This window comes from Aotus nancymaae, unplaced genomic scaffold (genome assembly GCF_030222135.1).
Source record: "Aotus nancymaae isolate 86718 unplaced genomic scaffold, 86718_ANA_hifiasm-v0.15.2.pri h1tg000004l, whole genome shotgun sequence".
NCBI classification, from domain to species: domain Eukaryota; kingdom Metazoa; phylum Chordata; class Mammalia; order Primates; family Aotidae; genus Aotus; species Aotus nancymaae.
The window spans coordinates 32,555,562-32,561,649 of record NW_026988415.1 but is presented as its reverse complement, the minus strand read 5'-3'; the positions used below and the strand labels follow the sequence as shown (position 1 = coordinate 32,561,649).

Below are 6,088 nucleotides of genomic sequence, written 5' to 3'. Positions count from 1 at the left end.
GCCTAGGGCTGTTGAAGGTGGGAGTAGCGGGTAATAGCAAAAGGGTATTATTATATTGTGAAATATAAGTATTTAATCTTTAAGTCCTGGTTTCCTAAAATGGCACCTAAATTCCTTCAAATCTCCTGAGTGAGAAGAATGTCTTTTGTATACTAATGAGATGACTGGTGGCAGCCCCTCGGTAGCTGCAGAGTGGGAGCTGGTCACAGGAAAGACCAAGCATGATTAGAGGGTTGGGACTTTCAGCCCCACCTCCCAAACTCCAGGGAAGTAACAGGGGTTGAAGGTAGACTTCATAACCAATGGCCAGTGATTTCATCAATCATGCCTATGAAATGAAGCCTCTATAAAAGCCCAGAATGACAAGGTTTGGGAGCGCTTCCAGATAGCCTAACACATCTAGGTTCCTGAAGGGTGCCAGGAGAAGGCATGGAAGCTCCACACCTCTGTCCACATACTGGCCCTGTGCATCTTTTCCATCTGGCTGTTCATCAGTATCCTTTATAAAACCCTTTCTACTAAATGCGTAAATGTAAGTAAAGTGTTTTCCTGAGTTTAGGTGTGAGCCATTCTATCACGCCAGTATAACCCGCATACCAAAACCAGGTATAACATCACAAATAAGAGAACTACAGGCCCAACATGGTGGCTCACACCTGTAATCCCAACACTTCAGAAGGCCAAGGTGGGCAGATTGCTTGATCTCAGGAGTTCAAGACCAGCCTGGTCAACATGGTGAAACTCCGTCTCTACTAAAAAAAAAAAAAAAAAAAAGCTGGATGTGGTGGTGTATACCTGTAGTCCCAGCTACTCAGGAGGCTGAGGTAGGAGAATTACTTGAACCTTAAAGGTGGAGGTTGCAGTGAGCTGAGATCACACCACTGCACTCCAGCCTGGGTGACAAAGAGTAAGACTCTATCTTAAGAAAACAAAACAAAACAAAAGCCTTTCTTTGTGGAATCACCATGGTGGCTGGCACCCTGTACACATACCCTGAAAATTGGAGGAGCTTCAAGGCCCTCATCACTGCTCAGTACAGCTCTCCACAGCACCCCATTTCCAATTTGGCCAAACCAACTGCACCCCCGAATTTCTCCACAAATTTCCTGCCAGCAAGGTTCTAGCATTTGAGGGTGACGATGGATTCTATGTGTTTCAGAGTAGTGCCATTGCCTACTATGTGAGCAATGAGGAGCTGTGGGGACGTACTTCAGAGGCAGCAGCCCAGGTGGTGCAGTGGGTGAGCTTTGCTGATAGTGATATAGTGCCCCCAGCCAGTACCTGTGTGTTCCCCACCTTGGGCATCATGCACCATGACGAACAGGCCACTGAGAATGCAAAGGAGGAAGTGAGGCAAATTCTGCATCTGCTGGATGCTCACTCGAAGATGGGGACTTTTCTGGTGGGCAAATGAGGGACATTGGCTGACATGACAGTTGCCTGCACCCTGCTGTGGCTCTATAAGCAGGTCCTAGAGTCTTCTTTCTGCCAGGCATTTCCTAATACCAACTGCTGGTTCCTCACCTGCATTAACCAGCCCCAGTTCTGGGCTGTCTTGGGGAAAGTGAAACTGTGTGAGAAGATGGCCCAGTTTGATGCTAAAAAGTTTGCGGAGAGCCAACCTAAAAAGGACACCCCATGGAAAGAGAAGGGTTCACAGGAAGAGAAGCAGCAGCCCCAGGCTGATGGAAGGAGGAGAAAAAGGCGGCTGCCCCTGCTCTTGAGGAGGAGATGGATGAATATGAGCAGGCTCTGGCCACTGAGCCCAAGGCCAAAGACCCCTTCAGTCACCTGCCCAAGAGTACCTTTGTGTTGGATGAATTTAAGTGCAAGTACTCCAACGAGGACACACTCTCTGTGGCACTGCCATATTTCTGGGAGCGCTTTGATAAGGACAGTTGGTCCCTGTGGTACTCAGAGTATCACTTCCCTGAAGAACTCACTCAGACTTTCATGAGCTGCAATCTCATCACTGGAATATTCCAGTGACTGGACAAGCCAAGGAAGAATGGTTTCGCCAGTGTCATCCTCTTTGGAACCAACAATAGCAGCTCCATTTCTGGAGTCTGGGTCTTCTGATGCCAGGAGCTTGCCTTTCCAGTGAGTCCAGATTGGCAGGTGGACTATGAGTCATACATATGGCAGAAACTGGATCCTGGCAGTGAGGAGACCCAGATACTAGTTTGAGAGAACTTTTCCTGGGAGGGGCCTTCCAGCATGTGGGCAAAGCCTTCAATCAGGGCAAGATCTTCAAGTGAACATCTCTTGCCATCGCCTCGCTGCCTGCACCTGCCCTTCAGGTAGATGGGGGTCATTAAAGGAAACTCAACCTTGTAAAAAAAAAAAAAAAAAAAACCCAACTTTTTGTCGTTGTTATTGTTTTTTTTTTTTTTGACAGAGTCTCACTCTTGTTGCCCAGGCTGGACTGCAGTGGCACAATCTCAGCTCACTGAAACTTCTGCCTCCCAGGTTCAAGCAATTCTCCTGTCTCAGCCTCCCAAGTAACTGGGATTATAGGCACTCATCACTACGCCTGGCTAAATTTTGTATTTTTAGTAGAGACGGGGTTTCACCATGTTGGCCAGGCTGGTCTTGAACTCCTGACCTAGGCTATCCGCCCACCTCGGCTTCCCAAAATGCTGGGATTATAAGCATGAGCCACTGTGCTCGGCCAAGAAAAACTGTTTAACCTTTGCCAATGTGATACAGGAACAACTATATTTCAGTGCTGTTTTTAAAAGACATAGCCCCAGCCTGGGCAGCAAAGCCAGACTTCATCTCTACAGAAAAAAAAAAAAAACAGAAATTAGCTGGGCATGGTGGCATACACCTGTAGTCCCAGCTACTTGGGAGGCTGAGGCAGAAGGATCACTTGAGCCCAGGAGGTTGAGCCTGGAGTGAGCTGTGATCATGCCACTGCACTTCAGCCTGGGGAGCAGAGCAAGACCTTGCCAGAAAAAAAAAAAAGAAAATGAAAACTACAAAATAATATTTCTTATTAATATGGATGCAAAAACCATCAAAAAATACTGGAAAGCTGACTATAGTAACATGTAAAAATAATTATACAATATAACCAAATGTGATCTATACCAGGAATACCAGGTTCTTTATTTTATTTTATTTTTTTTTGACGGAGTCTTGCTCTTGTTACCCAGGCTGGAGTGCAATGGCACGATCTCGGCTTACTGCAACCTCCACCTCCCGGGTTCAAGCAGTTCTCCTGCTTCAGCCTCCAGAGTAGCTGGGATTACAGGCGCCCACCACTACGCCCAGCTAAATTTTGTATTTTTAGTAGAAATGGGGTTTCACCATCTTGGCCAGGCTGGTCTCAATCTCCTGACCTCGTGATCCACCTGCCTTGGCCTCTCAAAGTGCTGGGATTACAGGCGTGAGCCAACGCGCCCGGCCTACCAGGTTCTTTTAACATTCAAAAATGAAATTATATAATACACTATATCAAGAAAAAACACAAAAATCACATGATTATCCCAATAGTTGCAGAAAAAAATTGACAAAATCGGGTCGGGCGCAGTGGCTTACGCCTGTAATCCCAGCACTTTAGGAGGCCAAGGAGGGCAGATCACAAGATCAGGACTTCAAGACCAGTCTGGCCAACATGGTGAAACCCTGTCTCTACTAAAAATACAAAAAAGTAGCCAGGCATGGTGATGTGCACCTGTAATCCAAGCTACTCTGGAGGCTGAAGCAGGAGAATCATATGAACCCAGGAGATGGAAGTTTCAGTGAACCGAGATAGCGCCATTGCACTCCAGCCCAGGGACAGTGAGACTCTGTCTCAAAAAAAAAAAAAAAAAAAAAAAAAGGACAAAATCTAACACTCCTTCATATAAAAATATGTAGTAAACTAGGCATAGAGATAACTTCCTCATCCTCATAAAAGGTATCTGGGAAAAACCCAGAGCTAAGGCTGGGCACAGTGGCTCACGCCTGTAATCCCAGCACTTTGTGGGGGCAAGGCATGTGGATCCCTTGAGCTCAGGAGTTTGAGACCAGCCTGGCCAACATGGAAAAACCCTTTCTGTACTAAAAATACAAAAATTAGTTGAGCATGGTAGAGGGCGCCTGTAGTCCCAGCTAGTCAGGAGGCTGAAGCAAGAGAACCATTTGAATGCAGGAGGCAGAGGTTGCAGTGTGCTGGGATCATACCGCTGCACTCCAGCCTGGGCAACACAGTGAAACTTTGTCTCAAAAAAAAAAAATTATGGGTACATTGTAGGTATATATATTTATGTGGTACATGAGATGATTTGATACAGGAATGTAATGTGAAATAACCACATCATGGATAATGGTACTTATGGGACCCTGTACACATATCCTGATTTATCCTTTGAGTTACATGCAATCTGATTATACTCTTTTTCATTTGAGACTGAGTCTCGCTCAGTTGCCCGGGCAAGAGTGCCGAGGCGCAATCTCAGCTCACTGTAACCTCTGCCTCCCAGGTTCAAGTGATACTACTGCCTTAGCCTCCTGAGTAGCTGGGATTACAGGCATGTGCCACCACACCCAGCTAACTTTTCTATTTTTAGTAGAGACGGGGTTTTGCCATATTGGCCAGGCTGGTCTCGAACTCCTGACCTTGTGATCCGCCCACCTCAGCCTCCCAAAGTGCTGAGATTACAGGCTTAAGTCACCACCCCTGGCCCTTATACTCTTTAAGTTATTTAAAAATTTTCAATTAAGTTATTATTGGCAATAGTCACTCTATTGTGCTATCAAATAGTAGGTCTTGTTCATTCTTTCTATTTTTTTTTTGTACACATTAACTATCATCACCTCTGCCACAAACCCCCCACTATCCTTCCCAGCCTCTGGTAACCATCCTTCTACTCTCCATGTCCATTATTTCAATCGATTTTACTTTTAGATCCCACAAATAAGTAAGAACATGTGATGTAAGAACATGTGATGTTAGTCTTTCAGGGCCTCAATTATTTCACTTAACAGGATCTCTGGTTCCATCAATGTTGTTGCACATGACAGGATCTCATTCCTTTTTATGGCTGAATAGTACTCCATTGTGTATATGTACCACATTTTCTTTATCTATGCATCTGTTGATGAACACTTAGCTTGCTTCCAAATCTTAGCTATTGTGAACAGTGCTGCAACAAACATAGGAGTGCAGATATCTACTGATTTTCCTCTTTTGGTTATTCACCCAGCAGTGGGATTGCTGGATCCTATGGTAGCTCAAGTTTTATACTTTGAGGAACCTCCAAGCTATTCTCCATAATGGTTGTAATAACTTACATTCCCACCAAGAGTGTATAATGGTTCCCTTTTCTCCATATCCTCACCAGCATTCATTATTACCTGTCTTTGGGATATAAGCCATTTTAACTGGATGCGATGATAACTCATTGTAGTTTTAATTTGCATTTCTCTGATGATCAGTGATAGTGAACACTTTTTAAAATGCTGTTGTCATTTGTATGTCTTCTTTTGAGAAATATCTATTCAAATCTTTTGCAAATTTCTTGATCATATTATGAGATTTTTTTTCCTCTAGAGTTATCTGAGCTCCTTACATATTCTGGTGATTAATTGCTTGTCAGAGAGGTAGTTTGCAAATATTTCTCTCATCCTATGGGTTGCCTCTTCACTTTGTTGATCGTATCCTTTGCTGTGCACAATTCTTGTGCCTCAGCCTTCCAAATAGTTGGGACTGCCCATGTGACCACGATGCCTGGCTAATTTTTTAATTTTTAGTAGAGAACGGGTTTTGCCATGTTGGCCAGGCTGATCTCCAATTCCTGGCCTCAAGTGTTCCACCCACCTCGGTCTCCCAAAGTGCTGGGATTACAGGTGTAAAGCTTTTTAATTTGATGTGATTCTATTTGTCCATGTTTGGTTTAATTGACTGTGCTTGTGGGGTATTGCTCAAAAAATCTTTGCCCAGACCAATGTCCTGGAGAGTTTTCTGTATGTTTTCTTGTAGTAGTTTCATAGTTTGAGGTGTTAGATTTGTCTTTAATTCACTTTGATTTGATATTTGAATATGGTGAGAGATAGAGATCTAATTTCATTCTTCTGCATATGGATATCCAGTTTTCCCAGC

At 44.3% G+C, this 6,088-nt stretch overlaps 1 pseudogene; it reads left to right on the top strand.

Annotated features, from left to right (window-relative positions):
- The first annotated feature begins 919 nt into the window (after positions 1-919).
- Positions 920-2,349, top strand: LOC105716901 (elongation factor 1-gamma-like; annotated as a pseudogene).
- Positions 2,350-6,088: the final 3,739 nt, after the last annotated feature.